At 32.7% G+C, this 14,599-nt stretch overlaps 2 pseudogenes across 1 annotated transcript; one reads left to right on the top strand and one right to left on the bottom strand.

The window, feature by feature from the left end:
• Positions 1-217: 217 nt before the first annotated feature.
• On the bottom strand, positions 218-2,817 carry LOC146921389 (uncharacterized; annotated as a pseudogene). The gene is made up of 3 exons (XR_015010769.1): positions 1,833-2,817; positions 1,229-1,678; positions 218-472 (listed from the first exon to the last, which is right to left on the bottom strand). The product of XR_015010769.1 is annotated as an uncharacterized LOC146921389 (transcript).
• A 7,540-nt stretch (positions 2,818-10,357) lies between these two features.
• LOC146921388 (uncharacterized) lies at positions 10,358-12,988 on the top strand (annotated as a pseudogene).
• The last annotated feature ends 1,611 nt before the right edge of the window (positions 12,989-14,599 follow it).

Raw genomic sequence — 14,599 nt, 5'->3', positions numbered from 1 at the left:
AAACACCTTAGGTTTAAAAAATTACTTGATAAAAGTATATCACTGTAAAGGGATAAGTATTATAAAGTTCTTCATTTTCTTTTTAAAAATCAAAGAACATCATCACAAAAGTTACGCATGAATATGAAAATGTTTCTTTGTAACAAAATTAAGCCTCTCAAAAATTAAAATACAAGAAAATAAAGACTAAGAAACCAAGAAATAGACAGAAAGATGATCGTGTTAACTTTATCATGATTTTTCATTCATTCAAATTAGATATTTAAAAGAGTAAGAAACCATGAGAATATTGTCAAAGCTGGTTTAAACCTAACCCAATAATAAAAGTCTAATATGCTGTTAGCAGGATTCTACTACACCACATATATTTACATAAGATTTTTCTACTGCTAAAACTTGTTGATTGTTCTCAGCCAATTAACATGCACAGCAGAATCAAATTCCTTCCTCTTGATAAGATTCTCAACAAAATCTGCAAAGGATAACAAAATTTCACTTCATCAAAATTTACTAGAGTGGAGGTTAAATAAGTTCATGTTAACAAAAAACTAAGTAAATTAGTTTGAATAATTTAATATTCGTCAAACCATTTAGGAAATGGAAGTGATACATAAAACATAGATAAATTGTAATTCTAATTCATTTTCCAAACATTAACACCAAGATGTCAATTTTCTTTTAATAAAATGACAAAAATGTTAAGGGAAACAAAATGAAGCCAATTACATGAGTTCAATTTCGTACTGTTAAGGGAAACAAAATGAAGCCAATTACATGAGTTCAATTTCGTACTAAATTACCAACATCTATTATCTTATTAATCTTGGTATATCTTTGTATACATCTTGCATAGTTTTTACCTATCATATATATAAAAGTTGCCCTATTTTATAAAAGGATTCATGCCACCAATTTCCTTTACTATATCTCAGAAACTAGCAACTTTAGGGTTTCATCATGAATAACCACCTCATCCTGGCAGGGAAAATAACAACAAATATATAGAAATAAAACAACAGAATATAACTTGAAATTAAAAAGAAAAACTCACCACATGAGAAAATGACCAGAATCTTATAACACCATTATACAAAAATAAATTCAAAAAGAGATTCACAAAAAACTTGAAATACATTAGTTATATTTTCGATTTTGGCTCTACTTGTGTTCATCAAGCATCAATGGCTAATACTTCAATAAGGATTTGATAATTTTATGATGAACTTACCAGACACTTTATTTGCGAAACCCAGTTTCTCAAACAGCTCCACAGCTATCTTGTGCTCAGCAACAGATGCAAAAAGATCCAAGACTTCATCTTGATCAAAATAAGTAAGCAATCCATAAATCGACAAAATCAATAGAAATCCAAGAACCTCCAATGAATTTTCAGTATTTTCTTCTATGTTAGCTTTCAACTCACGTGCTAGCTTCAAAGCTTCATCACTTACACAAGATTTAATATTTGGTGAGATTATAATCAGTTGTTCTAGCAAATAGATGTGGTTTTCATCAATAATTTTGTTTCCCTTCCTAGGTAGTGAAATAATGGGGTTCATTATTATATCCAAAACAATTTTTGATGGATCCGATGATTCTTGCAAATTAACTAGAATGTCAGATTCCTCACTTGTTCCATCAATGCTAATACTTAATTCATCATCAATGTAAGATGTATCTGCATATTTAGATAGAAGATATGTAAGCTCTCATAGCATATTTACATAAGCAACAATAAATGAGGGTGACAATAGGAATTAAAAATAGGGTTAAATCACAAGAAATAGTTCAGTCAAATTCTATCAATAAACTAGATGAATAACAACATTTACCAAATTCATTTTCCCCATCATGTTGTTTCTTTGTCAACTCAAGCTCCTTCAATTGTTCTTCGAAATGTTTTTGTTTTGATTCGAGCTCCTTCAATCGTATCTCAAAATCATATTTTTCTGATGCAAAGTCCTTGACTTGGCCTTCAAGTTCACCCTTTTTTGATTCAATTTCCTTTTCTCGGCCATCAAGTATATTCTTTCTAGACTCAAGATCCTGAACTTTTCCATCCAATTGCCTCTCTTTTGATTTGAGCTCCTCCACTTGGATATCAAAATCCTTTTTTCTAGATTCCAGCTCCTTCACTAGGCCTTCAAATTCTCTCTCTTTTGATTTGTGCTCCGTCGCCCGTGCTTCATGTTGTTTCTCTTTAGATGCGAGCTCCTTCATTCGGCTTTCGAAATGCTTATGAATTGATACCAAATCCTTCACTTGGATTTCAAATTCCTTCTCTTGTGATTCAAACTTCCTCAATTTGCTTTCAAAATGCTTCTGATTTGAAATGTTATCCATGACTTGACGAAGTTCTCTCTCTTTAGTCCTGAGTTCTTGCTTGCGCTCTCCAATCAAGTCCTCCATGAGAGAGAGTTTCCCTTCCTTTGCTAAAAAATCCTAGTGAACTTCTTTAACTTTTTCCAGCATTTTCTGGTGAATTTCGTTAATTCTACGAACACAACTAACTTGTGTCTTCTTATTTTTGAGCTCATAGTAGTACTTATCAATATCTCTCTTTATAGACTGCAATCGCTTTTCTTCTACTATTCTATACCTTTTGCATTCTTCAAATGATCTTTTTACCAACGGACGTTCTTTCTTCAGCGAAGAAATATCATATGGTGACACCTTTGATTTCTTAACAGAAATGTGCAAGGTATTCTTGTCATCAAATAGCCTCTTACCTAGCAAGGGAGAAGTATCCCTCTTCTTAACAGAAGCATCACATTTACTGTCACAAAATTTTGGCTTATCTGAAGCCTCAAAACCCATCTTCCAACTATATAATCTCTAAGAAAATAAAAAACCTGGGAAGAAAAAACAAACAAGCTTCCTTTGAAAAAATTCTAGGTCAATTAAACTGAATCATCCGGTGATACATTTATACTTGCAGAAGTAAGACCCTAGGATAACCACAAAGAACAATGACAATGTAAACATATTGCATGGTATTGATTTTTCTTGGCTAAGGCATGAAAATATAAATGTGAAATAGAAATATATACCAAAGGAATGAAAAATGAAAAGAAGTGGGGTTTTAATAATTAGTTCAAGATGAGATACTTACAATACAGGAAAAAAAGATATTAATTTCGTATTCGTACACTACCCAAAAAAGAATTTTTACTTACACTTTTAATAATATCACATAGTACATTAGTTGGGATGTGTTGACGGTACAATTTCTAGGTCAAGATGGGATTTTACTTGATATATAAAACTACTTTAACAAAATCAAGAGCAACAATAAATTAGGTTTTCCATAATTTACAAACGGAAATTTTTTTATTCTACCATTTAAGTGTCTTGGTGTAGTTTGTTATGGGTTGACGATGGATAGTTATGAATTCATTACTTAATTTTTTCATCTACAGGTTGTAATTAGGAGACTGGATAAAGAGAAAACAGTCATTCCTTTCAAACAAAGAAAACATTAGAGTACTCAAATCTGATCGTCCATTAATTTTTTTTAACGGAATTAAAAATAAGTCCCTATTTAAGGCAACAGAGACATGCAAGACAATAACAACTAAACAGATGTATTGTATATACGCGGAACCACCCAAAAGAACATCCATACATCAAATACAAAATCCGACAAACAAACCAAAGACACCCCCCACAGAGGGCTACCACCGAAACCCATAAAATCTAAATACCGAAACCAAAGGCAACTCAAAAAACCAAAATCAAATCCCCGCACCACAACATAAACAAATATTGTGCAAAACCAACAAAATTCAATCATTAGTGCAAACAAAAAAACCAACCATGTGCTCGCATCAAAACCCTTCCAACATAACCACCAAACCGACCAAAAAAACCCCATAAAACAATACCTCTGCTTCTCTTCCAAAGCAAGGCGGTCCCCTCTTAAGACCTCCATAATAAGAACATGAGGGATAAAATACCTAAAGGGCCAACAGCAGCAAAAACACATTCCACCAAAAAAAAGACCATCCTAAAGAACCACCGTGAATAGAGAACCTAATACTTGAGACAAGCAACTCCTTCTAACACCCTAAACTAACACTCGTTTGAACCACCACTCTAGTCCTAGTTTGCCGGAGAAAACAACATTACAAGCCCAAAATCTTGTTGTAATTTATTTTTTAGAAAAACCATTCTAGTACTTTTTGATATTGTAGATATTGTTTTAAATCTTAAAGAACATCGTATAAAATCATTTCAATATACGTAATGAGCGGTGAATTCGTTAAAATCATGCTGATGTTGTTTATTGAACACTACCAAAAAAACCAGCTTTAAGCCACATTTAAAATCGTGGCAAACCAGATCCATAACCGTGCCACGGTTCATTAACCCGTTGAAAAAAGAGGTGTTGCAAAATATTAGCCACGGTCAATTGCAACTTTAGCCACGGGTATATAAACCGTAGTAATATAGTGACGGCTAGATTGTGTATTAAGGGAAGGAAAAAAAAAAGATCTAGAGTGTAGCTTCATTTTTGCCAAAACTATAGCGACTAACAATAATTTTGAAAATCACATCATCAATCTAAAAATGAACACGTATAAATGCTATTACATAATGATAGACAAAACTTGCATATAAATAATAGAATGTATAGTTGTAAATTCATAGATGAAAAAATAAATAAAAAAATAAAGATGAAGACGAATAATTCTACTAAAACTAAATTAGTAACATGACCACATTCTACCAAACACAAAATCACAACTTCAAATAAACTAAAATTGGAGAGTAAAAGAATTGTACCAAATAAGTTCTTTGAGAAAACTCTTCTTGTTTCGCCGTCTCTTCTTCCTTTAAAAAAAATCCTTGAAGGCCTCTGTTTTTATAGCTATATATGAATTATAGTTTTTTTTATAAAAGACACAATTTCCTAAACTAACATCCAAATTATTATCCATTAAAGAGAATTAAATTATTGCACCAGAAAAAGAGTAGAATCAAATTAGATTTATATTATTTCTAAAACTAATTTTAATTAATAAAATCACTTTTATTTTATTTAAAAACATACTATAATTGTAAATTTTCAAACCAATCAAGCACCTGGTTAAAGAGTTTTTTTTTTTGACCAAAACCTGGTTAAAGAGTTTTAATAATTATATAAGGGAAACGATTTTTATCTGGAAAGGTTGAATTTAGCAAATATGATTGATTTCAATCCTATATTACTAGTATGAGTATCCTTAATATCCCATGAATTTCGTGGCAATGACATATTTACCTCTCCTTCGAAAATAAGACATATTTACCTCAAAAAAAAAAAACTATTTGTCTAATTTTTTTCTCTAATATTAATGGGGGGCTGCAAATCAAGATAAAATAGTAATTTTTTTTTTCTTCTATAGACATGAAATCCAGCATAGTAATCTAGAGGTCGGAAGTTTTTCGTGATTTTTTACGGGTATGTTTAACATGTTAAAATAAGTTCTCACACATGAAATTAGAATTCTCCGATATGGGTCGGATTCATTATGATTTTTAAAAGGCAAAACACTCAAAAACCAAAACAACATAAACCTAACCTAAAAATCAAATTTTGAACTGATATTTTGCAAAGACCTCTATAAAAATAAGAAATGATCTGCAAAGTTTCATAATATTTTGAAGATACCTCGATTTATTTTGATTATTCAACCAAAACGTGCAAAATCGTAATTTTGTTTCGAGTAAACATATATTCACATTCATAATTAAATTTTGTTTCTCAATTTCGTAAGCAATTTTATAACATCATAAAAACCTCCCCCACAATAATTTAGAGTTTTAAACGACGGACAAATTATTTATAAATTTTCATTTCCCATAATTATCAATTTTTAAAAAAATTCATAATTAATTTTTCTCAAGTTTTAATCTCCAAAATTCAAGGTGGAGGTTTTGTTGATAATTTAAACATGTCTGCAAAATTGGTGAGAGATATTATATCTGCAAGTATATATTTACTCGGAACAAAATTGCGATTTCGCAAGTTTTTAAAAAAAATTGAGGCATCTATAGAATCATATGAAACTTTACTAATCCTTTTTATGTATTTGTACAGAGGTCTCTGCAAAATATTAGCTCAAAATTTGATTTTTAGGTCGATGTTTTTGTTGTTTTGGTTATTGTAAATTTCGAGGTTTTAAAAATTCATAACTAATCTCTTCATGTTCTAATAATTCTAATTTTATGTGAGACCTTATTTAACGTCTTAAAAAAAGTCATAAATATGTCTGCAAAATATCATTAAAAAATTCGACCTCTAGATCATTTTTCTAGACTTTAAGTCTACCTAGAAAAAAAGTTTATTTTTTCTTTATTTCAAACCCAATTAATGTTAGAAAAAAGAATAAATTCTTTTAGAAGAAAAAAGTAGGAAATTTTTTTTTCAAGCAAATAAAAACCACACTATATAAGTAACGTGGCAACAACCACGTGACAAGATTCCCTGCCATGTTAGTGCCTACTGTGTGATTTTTTTTCTCGAAGAAGGTAAATGCAAAATATATTAAAAACAAAACTAGTTAAGCACAAGATGTGACTAACAGGAAACTGTTTACAACGTCAAAGTAACAAACACGGTAAAGAAATAAACCACAGTTACAAAATGGTGTAACCTATACAAAGAGACGTCATTGACCACCAATAATAAAAATCAAAAGAGAAACCCGGTTTATGTGTCTTTAGCCACCACCAAGAATAAAGCTTAATACCATCGAGAAGTTGATCCTTAGAAGACATGTTGTTGTTGAAAATTCTCAAGTTCCTCTCCTTCCAAATGACACCAAGACAGGCCAGCCACACCACCTGAACACAAGAGCGAATGTCCTTCCTAAAAGCAAGCGCACCAAAAAGATGTTGTGCATGACAACCAATATCTTATGGAACAATGATGGTTATACCCAACCAACAATGAACGAGATGCCAAATTCTACCAAAGAAGTTGCACTCCAAAAATAGAAGAATGATTGTTTCCTCTTTCCCGCACCCACCCGATCACAAAATCGAATCTGATGGAATTACTCCTCTTCGAATTAAGTTGTCCTTCATGGGAATTCTCTTATTAACTATTCTAAAGGCAAAGAATGACACCTTGAGAGGCACTGTTTTGCTCCAAATTAAATATGAATGGTTTTAAACAAGAAGCTGATCTGTAACCGTGAGAATATGATAAACACCTTTTACTGAATATCCTTCAACAGGGTCATGTTTTCAATCCATTTGTCATTTATGTTATCTCGCAAAAAATGTTATCAAGAAGCCTATCACAATTTATCAATTGTTCCTCCTCCCATGCAAATAGTCTTCTTCTCCACCTCCAATCCACCCCGTCAACCTCCCAACCATATCCCTCCTCATCATCGCCATAAAAACATTAGGATCCACACTTAGCTCAAACAAACGCCTAAACCGATCCCGCAACACCCCTCCCTCTAACCAAGGATCACTCCAAAAAGATGTATTTTCATCACTAACAATTCTACAACCCACCCCATCATTACACCAGCTAGCGCCACTACCACCCTCACCCTCAAAAATATCACAAAGGTCCCTCCACTAGACAGAAGACAATTGACCTCTTCTAACCCGACCTCCCTCTATCCCATATTTAAAAGCCAATACTTTAAACCACAATCCACACTGATTCCTAAAAACAAAAAATACAAAAAAACCACCCTGATTATCATACAAACGCCAACACCATTTCTCCAATAAGGCTAAATTAAATTCCCTAATCCTACTAACTCTCAACCCTTCATATTCCTTACTAAAACACACTTGTTCCCAATTTACCCAATGTATTTTACGTGCTTTCTCGCTCCCCCTCCCCCCATAAAAAAAAAATTTAAAAAGAGATTCAATGATAGAAATTATACCTGAGGGAGCTTTGAAGAAGGAAAGAAATTAAACTGGTAATGACGACAAGGCAGATTTGATGAGAACATGTTGACCACCCATGCATAGGCACTACAAGAAACACTACCCTTTGCCAGGGATTTTGTGAGGGGTTTGTAACCCCTGGGAAATTTCCCAGGGAAAATGCCAAGGAAAACCCGTGGCATATAACACAAGGGCAGGCCCTCAATTATTCCCTCGCATTATGCATGGCGCCAACTCAAAAATTCAAAAGTAACATGCTGCAGGCTTGGCAGGTCAAAAGCTGTTGCATGTCAGCCCAAAACCGACGGATAAAGCCAGGGAGAGGCCGTCAGATGTGCAAAAACGAGGGGAATCTCTGCTGTGTTGACTGTTGATGAGACAATGGCTTGGCAAAGGAATCACGTGGCAGCATGCGAGGGGCAAAGTCCGTCGCTTATTGCATGAATCCCTGGCTTATTTTGGAACGTACTGAGGCTATTCTGCACCTAGTTAAGCTAAGATTTGACCACATATGCGTGGGGCATGGCCGTGGGAAAAGCCCTGGCTTATTTTCTTTCCTATATAAGAATGTTTGCACCGGTTGGATAGTTTGCCCAACACTTAGAAAATTTCTTTACATAAAACACAACCCTTTCTCACAACAAATTCATCAAACTTCTTTTATTTGGTAAAAAATACTTCACTTGTTATATTTTTTATCATCATATTAATTTTTACTAATTATTAATGTTATTTATTTTGTATGTTTAATTTTTGCAGCTGTGTTACATATCTACCTCCTCCTGTGGTTAGCTAGTGCTCAACTCTTGCTGTTTGGATTGCATTGCAGATCTGCTATATTGTCAAGCTTCAACAAGTTAGTGATTTTTTTTCTCATAACTCTATAAATGATATACATGTTGATGATATGTTCTAAAATATGCTAGCTGTCCAATAAAATGATGTTTTTTTTTATTCTGAAATTCTGAAGAAAAATAATTTAATTATGATTTTTTTTCGTTTTTTCATATTATGCCTGAATTTTGGTTGGTTTATTTTATTCGAATATTTCAATGTTAATTGTCCAGAAATTGATGTTGAATATATGCATGTCTGTTATGTGATATATGCATGTTTTTTTTTTGTGATAAAATGAAATATATGCATATATGCTGTTTTTTTTTGGTGATAAAATGAAATATGCATGTTGTTTTTTGATAAAATGAAATATATGCATGTTGTTGAATATATAGTTATTAGGTTGATTTTTATATATTATAGAATATGGTTTATTTAGTAAAATAGGTTTATTTAGTAAAATAGGAGCATAATCTGTTTTTTGTAATTTAGGGCAACTCTTTTTCTGGTATTTTTTTTATAAAAAAAAAACTGTTGTACATAACATAATTTGTTTTTAAAAATTTATTATTTATTCAATTTTAAAAACTGGTTTACAAATAAAAATATATATAAAAAAAGAATGTAATAAAAAGGTTTATTGTTGTAAAACTGATTTATAATAAAAAAAAATAAAACAATGTAACAATGAAATATATTTATACAATAAAGAACGCAGTTTTTTCAATGTAACAATGTAATAATAAAGCTGATTTTTCAAAAAATAAAGAAAGCAGTTTTTTTAACAAGTTTTTTTTTTTTTGAAAGAAAGAAAGCAGTTTTTTTAACAAGTTAAAATCTGTGTATATGTTTATACAATATTTAAAAAAAAAAATGTAATATATATAGTAGTGCCTATTATTTAAAAATAGTAGAAAACAATGTAATATAAAGTTGTTTTTTTAACAAATTAAAATCGGTTTATATAAAAAAAATACAACGTTTAAATTTTAAATCTTTTTATATAATAAAAATTAAAATCTGTTTTCAAAATATTAAAAAAATAAATCTGTTTTTTCAAAAAATAAAGAAAGCAGTTTTTTTTAACAAATTAAAATGATATATTTATACAATATTTAAAAAAAATGTAATATATATAGTTATTTAATACCTATTGTTTAAAAATAGTAGAAAACAATGTAATATAAAGCTGTTTTTTTTAACAAATTAAAATTAAATCGGTTTATATAAAAATAAATAAATACAAAGTTTAAATTTTAAATCTTTTTATATAATAAAAATTAAAATCTGTTTTAAGAATATTATAAAAATAAAGCTATTTTTTCAATACATAAATAAAGTTGATTGGAAATAATAAGCCCTTGTATTGGAAATAATTATTATATGTTTGCACGTATAATTAATAGTTATTTGTTTGTGCGTAATATTAAATGCTTGTGCGTAAAATTGTTTGTTATAAATTGGGCGTAAATTAAATTAATTGGTATGCGCGTAAAAATTTATTTTATTGTTTGAGCGTAAAATTATTTTTTTGCGCATAAAGCTAGTTTCCTTGATTGAGTAATCATTTTTTGACGTGGAATATGATATGTCAATGAAGTTGGTGAACGTGTAGAAGATGGAGTATTATCAATATTATCGTAGTTGGATGTACGATAGGACGTTTCCGGGAAGAACAGGACTAAAACCGCAATTTGTGGAAGGAGTTGACGAATTTATTTCATGGGCATGGGAGCAAGAAATTTGTAGATATGAGGGAGGAGTTAGATGTCCGTGTCTAAAATGTAGGTGCAGACATATAATTACCGATCCTGGAGATGTGAAGAAACACTTAAAAAGAGTTGGTTTTATGCCTAATTATTGGGTTTGGGCATATAATGGTGAAATTTTTCAGAATTTTGGGGTAGGGGACAATGCACAAGCTTCTACTAGCCATGGTGGAACAAATGTGGAGTACAACGAAGATGTCAACACAGAACAATTCAACATGATGGATGATATGGTTGCGGACGCTTTAGGGGTGGAATTGTCTTACGGTGATGATGTTGAAGATGATGAAGAGGAACAACCCCCGAATGAGAAGGCGCAGAGATTTTACCGATTGTTGAGTGAAAGTAATACACCTTTGTATGAAGGGTCTTCATACACTAAGCTATCTATGTGTGTGTGGATTTTAGCTCATAAGTCGAATTATCTTAATCCTGATGATGGTATGGATGATATTACGGAGATGTTGAAGGTCGTGACTCCGTTTAAAGATAATCTGCCAAATGATTATTATGCTGCGAAGAGGTTGGTGATGAGGTTGGGATTATCAGTTAAAAAGATTGATTGTTGTAGAAATGGATGCATGCTGTTTTATGACAATGAGTTTGGGATAAATGATGGAGCATTGGAAGAATGTAAATTTTGTGATAGTCCGAGGTACGGTATCAGCAAGCAGAAATGAGTGGCGGTTAAGTCAATGTTTTACTTGCCAATAATACCAAGATTACAAAGACTGTTTGCATCGATGAAAACTGCTAGTAAAATGACGTGGCATCATTCAAATGGAATTCCTGGAGTGATGCGACATCCTTCTGACGGTGAAGCGTGGAAACACTTTGATCAAGTACGTCCTGATTTCGCAGCAGATCCACGAAATGTGAGACTTGGATTATGCTCTGACGGTTTCCAGCCATATGTCCAATCCTCGGCAAAACCATATTCTTGTTGGCCAATCATTGTAACCCCGTATAATCTCCCTCCCGAGATGTGCATGACAAAACCATACTTGTTTTTGAGTTGTATTGTACCAGGACCAGATAATCCTAAAGCAGGCATAGACGTGTTTCTACAGCCGTTAATTGATGATCTGAAGAGGTTGTGGGTTGGAGAATTGACATATGATATTTCTAGAAAACAAAATTTCAAGTTGAGAGCAGCTTTGATGTGGACCATTAATGATTTTCCTGCTTATGGCATGTTGTCTGGTTGGAGTACTCATGGTAGATTTGCATGTCCACATTGTATGGAAAAAACAAAGGCATTTACTCTAGATAATGGTGGGAAGAGTTCGTGGTTTGACTGTCATCGTCCATTCTTGCCTCATAATCACCCGTTCAGAAGACTTAAGAGTGGCTTCAGGAAGGATAAGAGAGTATTTGATGGCCCGCCACCTAAGATTTCATCAGAAGAAGTGTGGACAAGAGTTTGTGATTATCCAAAAGTCACTGATTATGGCCAAACTGTCCCAATACCAGGATACGGAGCTGACCACCACTGGACTAAAAGGAGTATATTTTGGGACCTCCCATATTGGAAAGATAACTTGCTCAGACACAATCTTGATGTAATGCACATTGAGAAGAATTTTTTTGACAACATATTTAACACGGTGATGGATGTCAAAGGCAAAACAAAAGACAATGAGAAGGCAAGAAAAGACTTAGAAGAATATTGCAAAAGAAAGGATTTGGAGTTGAAACCTCAACCAAATGGGAAGTTGTTGAAACCGAAAGCCAACTACAGCCTATCTGCCCAAGAAGCGAAATTAGTGTGTCAATGGTTGAAGGATTTGAGAATGCCCGACGAATATTCTTCTAACATAGGGAGGTGTGCCGATGTCAACACGGGAAGGTTGCATGGGATGAAAAGTCATGACAATCACATTTTTATGGAGAACTTTATCCCAATTGCATTTAGTTCATTGCCCAAACATGTGCTAAATCCACTTATTGAGATTAGTCAATTTTTTAAAAATTTGTGCGCTTCGAACTTGAGAGTTGATGAACTTGAGAAAATGGAGAAGAATATTCCAATCATTATCTGTCAGTTGGAGCAAATTTTTCCACCAGGTTTCTTTGACTCTATGGAACATCTTCCTGTGCATCTACCATATGAAGCTATACTTGGCGGACCTGTTCAATATAGGTGGATGTACCCTTTTGAAAGATTCATGGGTGACTCAAAACGAGCTGTTAAAAATCTGGCCAAAGTGGAAGGATCAATTGTTGCTATTTACACTGCCAAGGAAACCATGTACTTTATCAGTCATTATTTCGTTGATCGTCTACTTATTCCATCAAATACAAGAAATGAAGTTGAGGTTAATGGTGAAAGGGATCCGTCAACCTTATCGGTATTCAATCTTCCTGGTCGACACGCGGGCAAGGTGCTTCAATATTGGATGGTAGATCCGTGAGAGTTGCGGTCTGCTCATGTTCATGTTTTGATTAATTGTGCGGAAGTTAAACCATACCTTGAGTAAGTTAATCAAACCTAACCTTTTCTACTAGCCCTTTTTACAATAAGTTTTAACTCATTTAACAACTTTGTATTGAATTTTGTAATAGGGAATTTAATGCTTATTACGAGGAGTTTGGTGATGGTTCAGTAGTTGGTTCGGTACATGAATATTTTCCAGCTTGGTTTAAACAAAGAGTGTACAATGCCGAACCAACTGAAGAAGTCATTCGTTTACGGTATTTATCTCAAGGTCCTTTACAAGGTGCCAGTGAATTTCACACCTACTTCGTGAATGGATATAAATTTCATACCCACTCTAGGTCATGTCATACCCCAATTTTTGACCTAAGGTCCCACTGACACGTGTCCTCTGACCCGGAATATTCTCTGTCTTTTCAGTGAAAATTTTGGCAGAAAGGTATTTTAAAATACCTCATTTTTGGTTCCGAGTCGGACCCTCTTCTCTCAATTTTTATTTTTATTTTTATCTTTTAGTTTTTTAATTAATTTCCATCTTTTATTAATTCTCTTTTAATTTTAATTTTAATTTTAATTTTAGTTTTAAATTTTAATTTTTATTTAGTCATTTTCTATTCTTCTATTTCTAGCTTTTTTTTTTTTATTTCTTTTTAAGTGTCCAAAAATAATAGTGTCCAAAAATTCAATGAGTCCAAATTAAATCATTCCGAGGTCCAATTTTCTTTCTTAACTTTCTCCATGCCACAATTAACTGCCAAGGTCAGAACTTTGTTTCCAAATCCATTACACGCGTTTTCAATCACCTTCAATTCCCATAAAATCCATTCAATCCCATTTAACATATTTTTTCCCTTTTCTGAATTGGTCTTGGCCTTAAAAAGAATGAGACTGAATTAGAGAAGGGGACAATTCTTTTCACACACAGTAACACACACGCACAGCTTCAAACCTCACAACAGGAATCCAATCACCAATTTCCCATTCACCAGTACCAATCATACCAGTAACCAAAACTCTTTCCAACACACATAACCACAGCCAGGCCATCGCACAAAGCAATCACAACACAGTCAGTTAAATCAAAACCAACACATCTGTTACCACTCTAACCCAACATCATCGATCCTAAAACTCATATCACAACCCATAGAATCACCAACAGCATCGTACCATTGCCAGCAGATTCAAACCAATCCAAACGGACCCAAAGGTATAGCTTTACATTGTTAGATCTAGTTTTTTTAGGTTTTAGGTTATTAAAAAAAAAACAAAAAGAAGCAAAGAAAGAAGGAAGAGAAGTAGGAGGGAGCCGTGAAAGAAATTGAAAAGAAAAGAAACAAAAAGAAAGAAGAGACGAGAAGGAAGAAAGAAAAGAAAGAAAATGAAATAGATGGGGACGGTGGGGTTACTTGTGTAACCTTGTGATTCAATGCATACGGGTGCATGTCTTACCATGCACCCTCGCCCCTGCTAGCCTTCAGATATCGATCTAACAGCCTGCACCCTCTTTTCCTTTATTTTCTATTTTTATTTTATTTTATGTCTCTCATGCATTTTTATATTTATTTTGCATCACATTTTATTATTTACTATTATCATATGCATATTTAAATTTTGTCATTTATTTTATTGCATAAATTTAGAATGTAATTAG

This window comes from Medicago sativa, chromosome 5, assembly GCF_051527215.1.
Source record: "Medicago sativa cultivar Bolivia chromosome 5, Bolivia_mono, whole genome shotgun sequence".
NCBI lineage: Eukaryota > Viridiplantae > Streptophyta > Magnoliopsida > Fabales > Fabaceae > Medicago > Medicago sativa.
The sequence above is the reverse complement of the archived record's forward strand: the minus strand, read 5'-3'. Positions and strand labels throughout refer to the sequence as shown.